The following is a 17,297-nucleotide window of genomic DNA, read 5'->3' on the forward strand; positions in this document are numbered from 1 at the left end:
GGCCAGGGATGAAAAAGAAAATTACTCAATCGTTCCAGAGTGAAGGTATTAACCCTCCCTGATTCCTTTTTTAAACTCTTGACAGTCGCAGCCGACCAATGCCAGTTATATAAAAGGGAATCGCTCATATATCAGCTCATTATATAAAATTGAAACTGCACAGGTGCAAATTTAATCACAAACCGCAGCAAGAGCCGACATCCTCATGTGATCACACATTTCTGAAGCCAGAATCCTAAACATTAATTAAACTCCTGATCTTTAAATGTTCCTTAAATTAAGGGAAAAGCCTTCATGCTGTGTGACCTTCATATGAACACAGATGTATTTTGACGTTTTACATACATTTTTGCCTATAGATCTGAAAAGGAACATATTACTCTGAAATGAGTTTGTGTGTTTAAGCCAAGTGTGTTCTCAGCAAATCACCTCGCAGTGGCTTCTTAAGTGCTACCCAAACACAATTACAGCACCGGCGTGATGAGGATTATCAGATACTTCCTGCATGTTTTATAGGGATGGAACCTAGTGGAGAGATTCTTATGATGATGTTTAAGGTACTGAAGAAAATCTGTTCCTGCCTGTATTTTCATGTGAACGCAGTGCATCTACATTTTCCGTTGTATCATTGAGTTATCTTTAATGGTTTGTTGGTTATTTAAATGTAACTATTGTCTGGTTTTGTGAAATATATTTAAACATACATTATATGAGTTGAGATGCCATAATCAAAATGACATAATCACACTTGGTTGGTCGTTCATCCCTGGACTTGCTGAGGTAAACTTCTGAATGATTCATGAATAAATAAGCTTTCAATTCAAATAGATTTGATATAAAGGGCCGCCTGAGGAGTGCGAAATAAACACACTGCAACATCTTCTAGACCTTCTTTTTCTAAACATGTTAGGCTTTGAAGGCAGTGGACAAAAGAAAATGATCGCCTGCCCAAGAAGTGTCTTATTTACTCTGTGAGATACTCAATTGTCCATCTTTTCAAGATTTCTTTTATTAAAAAATCTCCAAAACATACTCAATGCTGTTCCAAGTTGACACTTTTTTGTCCACTAACCTCAAAATGGGAAGAAGACTTTGGCTTTGAATCTTCATACTTATAGATATATAAAGAAACCATTTATAAATGTAAAAAATTGAGAGATTGAATGCAGACAAGACTACAATATTTCTTCCTATCATATCTGAAGGTCACATTATTTATTTTCTTTGGAAGATTTGGCATCTAAAAATTTTAATTAGAAAACGTAGCAAAAATATTTAGTGGAAAAATAAAACGATTGTTAACGATTTCGGGGGGCTGAACCTTATCCCAGATTCTAGGAGCGAGAGGCGGGGAACACCCTGGACAGAATGCAAGTCTGTCGCGGGCCACACAAAGACACAGAGGCATTTACACACAAACATTCCCATTCAATCTCTGTATGTTTTTGGACTGTTCCTGTCCTGAAGGCAAACAACCTTCTTCTTGTTTGATGAAAATGTAACTTTCAGATAAGATTAGGATTAAGTTTAAGATTTAGGAATTTCTGAAGACTTTTAGTTAAGCAGAACATGCTTACAACATTTGCTATTTTTCAATTTAATTAAAACAATGTAAGTATATTTTGCCTAGTTGGCTCCCGAAGTATCGAACTGCTTTACATTCATAACGTTGTCGCATTTCAAAACTCTCTCTGCTGATGTATCCATTAAAATATGACCTTGCCTCCTCGTGACTCATTAGATGGACACCGCATGAATAGGGTCACGTAAAGCCTCTGTCACAACACAAGTGGTGAGAAATCAATTTGCGTTTGACTCCATCAGAAATATCAGACTCCTACACGCCGTCACCTTGAGCAGGAGGAATGGGATGTGGTACGAAACGCATTAATTAGTAGCCTGAAGGTGTCTGGAACCCCCATCAAAACATGTCAAAGCATTTGAAGTTTGACTGTTTGAGGAATCGCAAACATTGATTTAAACACAGGGACATTATATGTGAAGGTTTATAAAGACCCTATTCCAGCGGAACAGCACAGAGAATCTTTATTCTTGGAAGACCCTTCCCCCGGAGAGTGATTTGGCATCTGTGGTGAAGAAAAAGAGCCACTTGAAGACAAGAGAAGAAGGAGGGAGATAAAAGAGTGAACAGAGGCAGAATGACAGAGCAGGGCTAAACAGCTACAGTGAATGTAAATTGATTAATAAAATAAGATACAGAGTAACTACAATGACCCTTATGCTGTTACTTTGCTTTCAAATGTGAATTTGATGGACAATTAACTGATTTTCTTCTATAATCAGTCAATTAAAATGACATCTCTGATGTATGTAGCTCCAAATAATGATTTCCACTTATCAATAGAGAAAACTAGATATAGACTAAATATAACCCCACTTGTATTGATCTTTTAATCAATCATTGATATTTTGATCAATTCACCAATCCGAGTTGAGAGTCCCTCTCACCACAATCCTCTTAAATCTCTGCTGTGTAAATAGTGAGGCAGCAGCTGAGAGAATTTTCCACTCTCTTTGCGCTTGATGGATCTATTGACTCCTTCAAGAAACATCTTAAGACGTTTCTATTTGTTCAGACTTTTCCTTGATTTTCTGGAACTCCTGTTGTGTTATCAGTTTTATCTTGACCTTTAAAATGTATACTTTGTTGAATATTGTTTTGATTGTTTAAGCGTACACACCGAGCCATTCAGGCATCCAAATGTAAGCACTCCAAACAAACAAAACACATGCCAGGCTCTGTGTGTGGTGTTGTGACGCTCTTGCGTCCAGTGCAACACAACAACAAAACAAAGATGGTGAACAAAATGAAAACTAGAGGTCCTTTAGCTTGAGCTGTTATTGTTACTCCTCACAATATGAAGTAGCCGGAGATGATGGTGACTGTGATTTTGATTCGAGTAAAAAAGACACACAAAAAAGTTTGGGCTTCGCAAATGTTTTCTCTGTGGTATATCCAATAACATGTTGTGTCCATTTAGCAAAAGTTTGCTGCTCATTATAATGTGATGGGAGTGCAATAAATGTTCCAAATGTTTCCAATTCGCTCAACAGCTTTAGAATACGTAGGAACAACTCTTTAGTCCACTTTTGTGTAAGTAACAAAACAAAGGAAGGGGGAGAGAACATAATCGTTCAAACTAGACTAGAAGCTTAAGCTGGTGATTACAAAGCTATCTAGTCTGGGACCCAGTAAGAAGTGAAGGTTACGGTGTCTGAAGTTATTTGCGTGGAGAAGAAAGCCTATCCAAAAGTTTATGCAGACAACATACGTCGTGGCGCCCCTTACCTTCATTATCTGCCGCCCTTCTTTCAGCAATACCTCCCACAAATTCAACATCCAGTTTCACTGTTATGCAGGCAACACCCAGCACTACATCACAAAAAAACCCTCCTCCCTAGTTGAACACCTCACCAGGAACTTTCTCACTGGATATGACCAATCTCAACTGGCTACTCTCTATGTGGAGAAGCATGTGCAACCTGCAGAGAAAACTATATTTTTTTAATTCACCACAGCTTGTAAAACATCCAAAAAGTCAAGCTTTAATTCAAAATTAAACACTATGGTGTTGCTGCATCTCATATTCATGTATTTACTCAAACAGGCTTTCATTTGAAGGACTATAAATCATTTTTTAAAGGTGCTGGAGGCGATCAGATATTTTGTCTGCACTATAGCCCCAGGCAGCAGCTGCTTGCCTGCAAAGTCATGTAATCCAAATCAAAGCTCCACAACCCAAAAAAATGACTTGAAATATTAAATCTGACTCCCGGAGAATTCATTAAGAATATCAGCGAATGTCAGGTTAGACTGTTGCAGTATGTACAGCATGTCCACAGGCCGACGCGTGCCATCAATCTCTCGTGTTGAAAAATATTTCTGACAGCTATTTTTAAGATGGTCGAAAAGAAATAGTGTCTTCTTGACAGGGAGTAATATGGGGAGACGTGATTCATGGGGACAAGTGACCCCCAGGGGTCCCCCCCGCCCAATGATGGATCCACCACGCCTGCCATGTGAAATAAGAACTGGAGGCAATGTCTCAATCAGTCCATTTTTTGTAAGCTGAAGAAGTGACAGGAGAAGAGAGGTTGTTCTCATTAAACCACGACCGACCGGTCTCCTGTGGTGGATCCTTCAAAGCTCTGCTCACATGATGGATCAAGCGACAGCTCTCCAAAACAACACTCACATGTTGCTGATGGAATGCACGCTCACTCTCGATCATCCGGTCAAACTGAAACCAATAAAAGCTGTATTGGATACTTAGAGTGAGAAACACACATTGATCTTTTTCAAACACAGGTGACAGCCTCCTCACCCTTGATCCTGAAACGGTTGCTCAGCCAATCACAATATTGACTGGAGTTAATGGGAATGGTTTGGGGAAGACTCAGCAGGGGGTTGAATTTTATGAGCAGAATCCTATTTGCAGATGGTTTCTGGTTCTGGTGATTTGTTCCTAATGATGAGGTACTGGTGGATCCTCAGGGAGGTATCTTAGTTTTTTCAGAACAATTCCTCTCGTCGAGTCTTCAATTTAAGATCACCACGGAATCATTTTTATGATTTTAAGCGTGTCTTTTTGGACGAGGATGAAGACAACTGAGCTTGTGTCACTACCTTAAAATGAACGTACATTTTTGTCTATGACTCTAAAAAGGAACATATTACTGAAAATAATCCCAAACCGTTAGTTTAGATGAGGATGAGTATACAATTGGTAAAGTTTGAATTTTTGGTGACCTATCACTTAAGGTTTTCTAACCTGAGGCGATGGTTCTTAATCTCAAAAATGTGGATTGTCTTGTCCATGTAGAGATACTTTTCCAGGTTGAGAGGAGTTCATGAATCTTGGTCTGCTCCACAAGTGAGTGTATTGTGAGATTGACTTATTAACTTGCATGCTAAGTCATTATCTCCATACTGGTCTATTATTGGTGCTAAGATCTGAATAAAGACAAATCTTTAATGTTCATTCATATTCCTACTATGGTGTGTGGTTACACACTTTTGGTAGTGACCCAAGAATTGTTGAAAAGCCCTTTTTTTAACTGTGCTTTTACAGCAAACACAACTCGGCCCCACTCGCTCCAATGTGGTTGTTACTATCCAGCCAAAGAACAACAAAGACATTGAAGATGTGATCTTCCCAAAACATCTGCCACTTCCCATATTGTACTGCAACAGTTTCTTATATAGTAGTGCCTTTACATTGACTTCACTCAGCCGTCTACAATATTCTTTTCAGAGCCAATCGTCCAGTAAACAGGATTACCGAAAATCAGTATACCAAAGAGTTAAGACCCCTATGCAACACAACCCTAAATGGACATCTGTCCAAAGTGCACTGTTTTTTATAGTCTTTAAATTGTTGATGCTTTCTTTTAGTATGGGAATACGTTACATGGAAATCCATTATCCATAAAACGTGATTATGGGTGATTTGTATACCTTGAATAGACACTTGGAATAATTTTAATGAATGTGTGTAATAAGCAATTTCTTCTTTGAATTGTTGAAAATATATTAAAAAACAACATAATATAATATAATAATATATATAATACATATTGGTAGCCACAATACCACTGTCACCGCTGACTGTCGCATCCAGGGATGACCAATTTATGCAGGGAATTAGCTTCTTGGTATTGCCCGCTAATATGGAAGAGTATTACCCAGGAATTCCACTTTAGAGTTGCAGAGGCTGACTAAATGAATTCATGTAGAAGCTCAATGCATTGGATTGAAATTTGTAGTGATGGTCTGATGAAGCTTCGTGCAGCAGTGTCATTATTTTCAGAGTGCACTAGATGGTGGTTTTTTGCACTATTTTCCTTTGTTTTGAACAACTGTTAGACAACTAGAAATTTGAGCTTTACATGATTACCCTGCCAGGCAGCGGAGACACTTGATAATGGCACAGTATTTAAAGATAATGATTCATTTGGTTTTAAATTCTTTTTGATAATTAAGTGAAATTGGATAATTTCATTAAGCACACGTGACAATATCTCTCCAGATACAGCAGCAGAAAAACACCCGGATCCATTTAGATCTGACATTAAGGTGGATGTTTTTTTTTCTGTAAAGTTTTCCTCAGAGTCTATTTAAAACTATCTGAAGGACGCCAGGATGAGTCGCACCTAGCGAGAGTGACCACAGAGACGTGAAGGTAGGAGTTTTGGGAGCAAGGGTGTGTGAGGAGAGAAGAACAGATGGCACAGAACGACATTGTGCATACATTTTATCTGGAGATAAAAAGGAAAAGCAGTTGAATAGAAAAGTTTGGCAGTCAGGAATGGAAAAGAAGCTTGTGGGAAGTCAACGTTGAGAGGTTTGAGAATGCATTAAAGATTCTTAAAATCACACACAGATAGATGAGCAGTCTAGTTTGTAAATGAGGAAACTAAAACTAAAAGGTGAATATCAACAAAGTTTTGACATTATCTTGGCAGCAACTTTACTTTCTTGGAGAACAAATTGACTTTTTGACTGGAACAGAAGAATAAAGAAATGGTCTGAGACCATCTGTGTCAAAATTGTGTTGAGTTTCCGCTGCGTGGGTTTCATTTACTGTGGCAAGACACGTCCTTTGCTGTATAAGGTGATCTGTAATGATCGATGATTCATCCGTTGACTGTGCAGTCACCGCCCTTCAGGCTGGTTTGTGAGTTTGTCGAAAGAGACAGAAGAATCCTGAACTGAGCCAGTATCTTAATAGTTTATGGCATTTACTGTGTTGTTGTGTAATGAATGGTTACTTTTGTAAACTTGAGATGTTTTCCCCCATCTAAGAGCTGTTTATAATCAACAGGGATTAGATGGTATAGAACTCATAGGTTGCTGTTCATTTATTGTTTTGAAGATCAATTCCAGCAGCTGACTTTTTTTGTGCTTCAGTTTAAAAACAAAATATTTTCTTCAATTGTTTTCTGTTTGTGTGTGTGCTGAGAGAAAATCCAAAATGGTTGTTGTCAAGTAGCCTTTGCCCCCCCATCAATATTTTTTTCATTCTATCATCAGATGAAATGGGTGGTAGAGACACAAACCTTTCACAACTTTTAGAAACCAAAGACCAACAAATATTTTTATTTTGAAATAAGCCTTCATCAAATAGTTTTCAAAGCATATAACATATAACACAATTGAATAATTATAGTGGAAGCACTTGCAATATTTACCCAGAGTACTTTCTGTTTGTGTAGCTTGTTATTGTCCAAACCTTTCTTACAAAAAAGCTTAAAATATTTAGTAATTATTATAAAGTTTTACAAGATTGGCATTATAGGTGAGCACCATGGAGGTATTTAGATTTTTTTAAAGTGTGTCTTTTTGGAGGAAGATAAATGTGAGCATCAGTTGCTTCATTAAAATGAACAAACATTTTTGCCTATTACTCTAACAAGGAACAGATTACTCTGAAAATAATCCCAACCCTTTAACATGGAGGTGAGTAGAAAATCAGTGAAGTTGGAATTCCTCACTCGAACATCAAGATTTATGGTAGGCATATATTGTATATAACTCATACCATATTTGTGTATTCAGTGCAGGGGATGCAACAATCAAAAGGGCCAATTACCAAGAAAAGGGTATGTAGTCTGACTCCATGACAACTAAACTTCCTACCACAGTTTCTACTAGTATTCTATTTCTCAAGAACTGTCTTGGTATTGAAACTGCTTATTTTATGGTTAATTTTTGGTCTTGGTTGTAGGTCTTCCACTCGGATTCCCTGCTCTGGTCTAGGCCGTACTAGCAGTCTTGAAGCATAAAGGATTTTGAATTTCATTGATTATTTTACTTCTCACACCCTACAGAGATTAACTGACAATATGATTAATGACAATTATGATTAAAAAAAAATTGCCTCAGTATGGGTCTTGGTTTCGACCTGGAAAAGTCTTGACTCGATCTATCTCGGAATTGACTTCAGGAAACTGTACAACACGTGTTGAGGGCAGTCCCATGTTCCGCAAAATAAATCCACAGTTGAACAAACATCATTTTTTTCTACTGGCTTTTGTTGTGACTAGATGGGAACTATTAAACTGAACCAATAAAAAAACTTTAAAATCGATTTTCCCACCCCGTTCAAAAGTCAAAAGATTGTGTCTCTCAAAAGACCAACTGGCTTAGATTGCAGAGCTAACTTTCCTGCAATGAAATTAATTTTTCACCAGCAGCCCAAGTGTAAAACGAACAAATTCACCTCAGATGGTTGTACATAATATTCATTTTCACTGCTCCTGCTTCCTTTCACACAAGCAGGTGTGACTTGAAATGCTGAGTACTTTACTGCTGCTCAAATCAGAGAATCATCCACGGCTAGTGACGCTAATTGAGAAAAAGCTTCTTTGAAACAATCGCCGGGTTCGTGCTCATCAAGATTCCGGCAGTACACAACGCTGGACTCCCCGATTGGGAAAGATGAGTACTATTCATCTCTTGAAAATTTGGGATGACAGAGCACCAATAGACCATCTGTACAGCCACTGATTGTAGCCGGGGACTCAAGCGGGGACATGGACAGCCGCCATATCTTTGTCCACAGGTTGAGAAACACATTGGCTTTTGTTTAATCGTCGCCTCTTCTCGCTCCAGATGCATTTTGTTTAATGCGCTGTAATATTATTGTAAAGTCAGTTTTGAATCTCTGAACCACTGGGCGCATTTTCATATTTTCTCCCCTTGGAGCATAATCGGCACAAACATTTTGGTAAATAAATAATTCAGATGTAGCCTTTGTCTGCCTACTAAGCTGCCAAAAATGACACTAACTAAGGTGAGTGTATTTTGTAGTGGGAATTGATTTAATGGTATTTGCTCACTGACTTTCAGAATGTTTGTTGTCAATATTATTCCTCATCAGCCTCTTAGGACACAAATATGGATTTACTGAAGTGTCCGTGTTCAATAGAATCATTTGACTGATTAACTTGATGTTAATAGTGCTGGACTACTACTATATTTACTTTGACCAGGCAGGGTTCAGGTCTGCGCCGTCTTCCTTTACATTTCCATTACATCTTGTCAAATGTTAACACTGTACCGTCACAAACAAAAGGACAATGGAAGAAAAGGTTAAACTCCTCCTTAAAGTGATACTCAAAATTAAAAATGCACTCATTCTACTCACCCTCACGTCTACTAAGGTTTGGATTATTAGTAATCTGTTCCTTTTTATAGTTAAAGACAAAAATGTATGTTCATTTTCTTGTAGCGACTGATGCTCAGTGTTCTTAATCTTCATCTTTGTCCAATAAAACACTTAAAAACATACAAATACCTCTGTTGTGCCCGTCTCTAACCTCCACCTTGTATTGAAGCCTCAAGGAGATGAATTTTGATAAACTATTTGCTTGTTTGTAGCAGATGTTTAAAGAATAACAAGCGACATGAACCAGAAGTACTTCGAAAGTACGCTTCTAGAGCCTACACTGGAAGTTTACGATATTTACCCACAGTACTTTCAGTTTATAAAGCATTTTATTTTAAACAACAGCTACACACGACCATAACTTATAGACTCATATATTTTTAAAATTCTTTTTAGTAACTCTTGCCGAGTCTTCAATACAAGATGGACCTTACAGACGAGCACCATGGAGGTATTTGGATGTTATAAAGTTTGGAAAAAAAGATGAAGACGAAGACGACTGAACTTTCTAATATTTTTGTTTTGTAATTAAAAGAAAATGGCTGGACAGATCAGAGCTGTGTTATGCGACACTCACATGGTCAGTCAGAGTTCTGCACTACTTCCCAGGCTTTTTGAGCCACAGCACATTTTCACCAATAAAAAGTAATCACACAGCACATCAGCAGAAAAAAAATGCTTACCGGCTGTGTTCCATCTTTGCTTTTAAAATGAGAGACCAAAACACCAGCTGTTTTTTATTAAACAATCTCTTGGAACCTTCAAAAAAGACCATTTGTTGTTTTAACAAATCTGATTCATGCGCAGTACGATTTATGTGTAGTTACAATGCAATTGTAGTGAGTACACAAAGCAGGCAGATGAGCTTGTTTAATACTTTGAAATCCAGTTTCAGGGATTGCTGTTTGGTTTGGTGCCAGCGTCCGCGCCTTGTAGAAGAACGATTCATCTGTCACATAATTTCTGTTAGAAAAGTGAAATCTGAAAGTCTTCCCTGGGACACCGGAGGATTTCTCATGGCATACTTTTGCTGGAAAAAAATTTATTAAAGTTTGAAGTTGTTCTCAAACTTTCTAATGTTAATGTTAAGTTTAAACATTCACTTTCTTAATTGACAATGTATTGCTGATGTTATTTCAGCAACTAAATAGTAGGTTTAGGTAGGTTTCTTTTCATCAAACAAATGATGTGATAAACTACAACAAACAGAAACAAAAAAGAATAGTAGACACCGTCTGTCTCTCTGCCACCTGTTAAACAACTGTACTGGTCACACATTTCTTCTTTTTAAGAATTGACAAATGCAGGGAGAAGTGATTGATTCTTCTGTCATTTCTGTTTGAAACGCTGATGTTCCACAACCCCATCTAAAATACAGGTTGACAAATCTCACCATCACTGTAGGGTAAAACTGAAATGAATTTTATCCAGAAGAACAACAGAAGGTGTCTCTGAAATGGATTCAGCCTCAGGTTGGGTATATATTTGCCGGCGGGGCTCTTTTCAAGGCAGAAACTGCATCACCAAGATTGCTTTTCTCCTCCTTCTGATTATGTTCCATGAGAGCAGATGCTCTTTTTTACCTGGAGGGATTTATTTGAGCCTCTAAGAACGTGGAGGCGGAGAAGGGGGCATTATCCTGCCCGTCCAACCTCTGTTTACCTTCCCAACAAACAGTCAAACAGCTTGATGTGTTCAGAAGAAACTATCATGAAGTGAAAAGATCAGAGGAGAAAGAAAGCTCTCAAGGAAAACCAGCTTGTCCCGAATTGTCCAACTGTGAATCAAAACTTTTGGACTTTTGAGTTTAGATCAGTCAAATGGAAAAAAAAGCTAAAAACCCTGTGAGTGTTGATCCTTGATTCCATTTTTTCCACAATTGAAGACACAAATAAATGTGTGAGTTTGTCACAACACTTCATGTTTTAATCAAGATTTAAATAAAGTCATGTGAGATATCTAAGGAGGGGAAAAACTTGTTAGTCAAATGAAGCAAATGAATATGCAAACCATGTCGCTAATGTGGCTATTTCCACTGGCTATGTCTTTGATCCATCCTTCACGTATGCATGTCTTCTTTTGCTGTTCCTGCCGGAGTAAAAAAAAGTTCATATATCTGTCTTTATATTGTTTAAAGTAAAACCAAGTCTTTGTTAATTGAAATCTCCTGAAGACATCGAAATCGCTGAGTAACTCCTTCTTCGTTCCTCATAGATTTTTGCTATTTTTACAGACTGTTTGAAATACACACTGCAAGGTTTTGTGAGTCGACAGTGATGCATCCATTAGGAATTGACTCAGCACGAACTAGAGCTTTTTAAACACCTGATACCGTCGTCAAAGGTTCATCTGATACAGTTACTCATCTGAAGCCGTCTTTATTATCTATTTTTTTCATTTTCTTATTACAGATACAAAATCCAGAGAACCGAACTAAGAGGGAATTATTTGTTTTTTTCTATTGATTTCAACATTATGTTATTATATACTTCCAACATTTGTTTTCTCTGAAGAACCCGGAAAGGGTTATTTGGTTATGTGTGGCTTCCTGGAAAACAATAGATTTTTACAGTTAGGCACAGCTACAATCATTAGTTTAGGATAGTTCACCTAAAATTCAAACTTCACTCAGTGTTGGGATTATTTTCAGAGTAATCTGTTCTTTTCTTGGGTCTTAAGAAAAAGGAAAAAAGTCCATTTTAATGTAGTGACTCGAGCTGACTTATCATTGTCTTCACCTTCGTCCACTTACAACCGTCCAAATATCTCCATGGTGCTCGTCTGTAACGTCCCTCTTATATTGAAGCTTCAACAACAGAAATTGTTCCGTACAAACTTAAACAAGTCCGTCTTTTGAGCTTGTTTGATTTGACACCGACTTTACAAATGTTCTTAATAGAAGACAGCAGTACTTCCTGTCCTTAACTTTCCTTAACACCACAATAGGCAAATGACGTGTTAATAGAATTGCAACTCAACATGGACTTTGCTTCTCACTGGCCACATGTCAGAGGTTCAGATGTCAGTTGAAAAACTAAAAAAGGCTGCATCTAAACGCTCAGAGACGAACTTGCTGACCTGTATTTTGTTCAGAACGATCAGCACATCAGATGTACTATGGTTTATTTTGAGAATGGTAATTTTACTTTTTCTATTTACAACACAGCCTTTTTTCTTGCATATTCGACCCAAAACTAATGCAGAATATTAAATCTGACTGAACACACAGACCCTTAAAGCCCACAATCAAATACACAACTTAAAACGTTTTCAAATAAAGCCTTCGTTGAGGTACATGACACGCTTACCTGTCGCTCCTGCTGTGACCACTACCTTTGTCAGGTTTCAAATGTAATGCCGTTCGAGTAATTTGCCTCTGGATTAAAGCAAACATGTTTTCAATTTCAAATTTTTTGGAATTAAGAGAAAAAGTTATATCAAAACTCAATCACCCAGCAGCCTCTGTTGAATCTAACTTGGTTTCTCTCCAGCAGGATGTGTCACAGACAGTTGCGACATATGAAAAAAAGAATAAAAAATTGTTCTAGCTTTCATAAGGTGATGAAATTTGTGTTGCAAATAGACGTTTCAGAAAGGGGTTAATCTTGGGGCTGCTAGGTTTGTACGGCAGTAATGAGAAGAGTCCTCACTGCCAAGAAATTCTTACGCCAGCAGCTTTTGGTCTTTTGGGAATCGAACAAATGGATTATCAGAGATCTGGCACCGATCCAGTTCAATTGAAAAGATTTATACAGCAAATTGTTTAACAGTGTGTGTTGAGAGAAAATAAACTTTTTTTTGGAATCTTGATCAATCAGATACAAAAGGAAAGGGTGTGACCAGTGCAATTTTCTGGGCTTTTTGAAAGAAATTACTGTTGAATAATAGATGATCAAGATTTTCTGTGCTTGTGTTCCTTGCTCTGAATGCAGAAGATTTTTAAAGGGGAAAAGTCAAGGACAGGTGTCATCATTGATATCAAACCTGCCCCATTGTGATTGTTTTTATTAACTGTTTATTGTATCAAAGCTGAAATGTCATCTGTATTTCATGCCTTACTTTTTTGTGAAATCTAAAATGGGGAAGTACTGAAAAACAAGAAAAGGTGATGATGTTTCTGGCGCCCCTTCCGTTAAGACCCCGTCCACTTGCAAACAGTATTGGTCGAATCGGCAAAAGTTTAGTTTTGAATCACAATTCAATACCACACATTTTGAAACACAGTAACACAGTAGAAGGACTCTTCTTTCTTCGCTTTTGGAAGAAATCTTAACAAAAAGGAGAAAAAAAAATCAACAAATAAGAATTGTGATTTTGATAAACAACAAACTTGTTTATTGTGTTCGAAGGTCATAAACCAGTCTCTTTTTGAAACGATACAAATATGAAAAGAGAAAATAGAAAGTGACTGTAAGTCAAGTTTGAATTGTCATTTCAAAAACATTATGTCAAATTATTGAGACATTCACAGCGCTTCCCAAATTGGCACTTGGACAGAGGACATCAATTGGTGCCTGGCATTGCAGCGATCCATGGTTTAAGTTGGGATTTGGTCTGAAAGCTTATTGACAATCTTTGCTTCAAAGAAAAAACATTCTGTCACCCAATAATCCCTGAACAAACAGAGACGTTAGAGCCAGGCTTTGTTGTAGGAAAACAAAGTCAATTTACCTGTCAAGCTTCAGTGTCAAAAGACTTCTTCTTGCCATTCCCTGCTGCTGATGGTGAAATCTATGTTCCCTGAAATCAAGTTGTTCCTAAAACTTCTCTACCAAACTTCCTCTGAGATCCTTCATAACCCTTTTGGCTTTTCCTTAGGTGGAGAGAAAAAAAAAACAGAGTCTGGTGTCATGATTAAGGGTTACACTCAAGCAGTCAGGGCGAGTGAATGCTTGGAAATTCAGCAGGATTGGCAGCTAGATGATAGGGTGAGGAAAGCAGAAAAGACTAAAAAGGCTATTGGAGTCTGACATGAAACCAAGAGAGCTCAGCTCTGGTGGCACAAAAGATTCCGGATGTTTGTGAATGAAAACTTATTCGGCCTACTACAACATGAAAATGAGATCATAACGAAACTTCTTCTGGTGACATTTGATCCTTTACGTGTGTATTAAAATGGACTTTATGGGTTTAGAGTGAAAAGATACAAGTTAAATCAACCCCTTCTCTTATAATTCTTCCCAGAACTTCACAACATATTAATATTAAATGGTGTTGAAAACTGAAATTGGTGAATTGTTGTTCTTCAACAACCAACATTGACCACTTAGATAAAATAAATGTCAGCTTTACTGGGGGAAAAAAGGAGTAGAAAAGTCTAAAACAAGCAACTCATGAAACCATTGCATTTACAATTGTTGATAGTTTCATAGCACTTTCTGTTTTTAACTTTCTTTCATCCTGTGTTTCATAATGTTTTTTTTATTATTGTCTTAGATATTTTAGGCATTGTGTCCTACAACCTCTCACAACATCTTCCGTACATAATGGGGCCTACTTTTCTTTCCCCTTATAATGGATCTATTTGTCTAACCTAAATAAGTACTGAAATACAAAGTCAGCTAACCTCTGGAATATCTCAACACAGAATGGGAGTCCGTGCTTGAGTGCCACAACATCAACAATTCTTCAAATGATTAGTGGATCCAGATGGAAACCCAGATAATCACCGAGATTCAAAGTTCTTAAGGACGTAAAAAGGCTTTTCAAAAGGGATAAAAAGGAGTGTGAAGCTACAGGTGTTACCTAGTTGTGTTCTTAACTGCCTTCTTAGGAGAACCTTATCAAGACAACAAAGCTTCATAACATACTGTCCACTGTGGTGGTACTGAAACTGAATAAATCAATGCCAGACAAAGCAATTCCCCACTTTAGAGTAGAATGCCAAGAGTGAGTCTGGTTAACACATCCATCTGTCACATCGTTCTTAAGAGAGCGCCAAAGAGGATTGTTGAACTTGAGAGCTTCTCAACAAATCTGGAAAACCTGGCCAATATCTGTTCCCTATCTTAGAATCAACTAGTGATGGTCTGATGAAGCTTCATGAAACAGTGTCATGTTGTTAAGAGGTCAGTAGGTGGCGCCATCATTTTAAAAATGATGTGATGTTTCATTGTAACAGTTGTTCAAAACAAAGGAAAATAGTGCAGAGACCGCCATCTAGTGGGCTATTAAATAATGACACTGCACTTCATGAAGCTTCATCAGACCATCCTTACTATCAACATCTCATGAACATTTCATTACAATAATTTGTTTTGGGCTTTTTTTTTGACAGACAGACATACATGTAGATGATCACACAACCTCCTTAGCTAAGAAAGTTAACTGCAGAGTGTCAAGGGATGTTTGCCATCAGTTAAGACGTGAAGAAAATTGACATTATCAACTACAGCTGCCCACTGTTCCTCATCAAGGGGTCAGTGGTAAGTTTCCTTCCGTCCACCCCACCCGCTGATACCAAATGACGCAGCATTTTCCTGCATGCTGTTCCTCTTTCCTTTACGTGACATTATCTTCACCCTCATAGATTTCCCTGCTGTGTCCACCAGTAAGTGCTTTTCTTCACCTGGAGGAGTTCAGCTTTGGAGAGACCCTTAAATGTACGTTTTTAAATTACTTAATGGGTCCCTCTGTTCCCACAGGAAACATCCTTACTCCAAATGGTCGACTGCATCTTCCAGGACAAAAAAAGGGTTGAACTATTGTCACTACAAACAAGTCAATATTGTAAAATGTCCTCCAACAATATAGATACTGGACATGACTTCAACCAATACATGATAAGAGAGAATAATTATTGGGTTTGTGTTCTGTATTGGTAAAAAAAAATGCAATTAAATTGGGTGTGATTAGATTCTGTATTTTGTTTGGAATTGTAAAAGAGAAATTGGAAAATATCCTGCATTTAAAAAATATACAGATTTATTGTTCAGACTGTGTGGAATCCTTCTAAAGCAAAAAGCAGCTATGTCAATGTTTTATGCCTGATCACAGTTATGAGAGCAGTTAGTCAAACCTTTTCGAAAACAAAAATTGAAAAGGTTTTTATCGCTCAAGGTCAGAGTCGGTGTTCACGTCGTCCTGGCCCGTACACACAAATAGTGATGAAAACAGCAGGATTTTTAATGAAATAAGTGGTTGGAAAAGAGCATGATAATTAAGCCTAACTAAGTAACTCTCTCTGGATGACCCTCCAGAGTGTCAGCGTGACCGCCAAACTCTTTTTTACATCATAGGTCTGAGACAGTCTTTTCATAACATTTGTAAGATTTCAGGACAATACAATAAGGAAGTGACATGACAAAAGCCTTTATCTTGTTTTGAAAATAATAATTTGTGCTATTTTTGGCAAAAGTGCAACACAGGTTTCAGTAAATTGCAGTTACACGGTTCTTACACCTGGGGGTATTTACAAGAAAATTGTTTCAATCATACCATCGCTGCTTCAAAGCAATCGCCCTAAGTTACTAGTTGTAATAGTATGTGTAATAAAATGCAGATAATCTAGTTTGTCCTCGCTAAAGAGTACTACCTTCTGCAGCCACACTGTATCAAGTGGAAGCAGAAAACATACATTACATCTTTGATAAATAAATGTGGTTTTATATTCTTCCTTAGGACTCCTTAGAAAAAGAGTTTTGTACACATACTGATGAGTACAATAGAGGCCCGATCTATTTAAGACACACTTATATCAACACGTTAGTTGCCCTCTTAGTTTTACAAAATGACGTTACAATTCACACTCTGCAAAATTGCTACAAGTGAGGACAAATCGTTCATAACATTTGGAGCTACAGATTTGATCGATCACATTAGATCACGGGAGGGAATGTGAGTCGGGCTGGAAATTCCAGTTAAGTAACATCTGTTTTATTGTCTCACATTGATATTAGAAATTGAAAGATCTTCATTCAGTTTAGGGCCGCTGCAGTCACTTGTTTATCTTCATCTGTTTGTCACCAGAATAGAGAATCTGTGCACACCAGCCGCCCCGCAAAGCTGTGACACCGCTGTGAGGAACAAAACAAGTCTGAAACACGTGCACAAACATGCAGAGGCTGGACAGAATAATCCTCATACATATAGAACACAAGCCTGCTG

General features: G+C 37.7%; 1 protein-coding gene across 1 annotated transcript in view; it reads left to right on the forward strand.

Moving 5' to 3' along the window:
* Positions 1–11,335: 11,335 nt before the first annotated feature.
* arfgap1 (ARF GTPase activating protein 1) overlaps positions 11,336–17,297 on the forward strand; it is a 97,458-nt gene continuing 91,496 nt past the window's right edge. Inside the window, exon 1 of the mRNA XM_087800026.1 lies at positions 11,336–11,349. The gene's annotated coding sequence lies outside the window, so the exon portion shown is untranslated. The remainder of the gene's footprint in view (positions 11,350–17,297) is intronic.

This window comes from Callionymus lyra, chromosome 10, assembly GCF_982586985.1.
Source record: "Callionymus lyra chromosome 10, fCalLyr1.hap1.1, whole genome shotgun sequence".
Classification (NCBI taxonomy): Eukaryota; Metazoa; Chordata; class Actinopteri; order Syngnathiformes; family Callionymidae; genus Callionymus; species Callionymus lyra.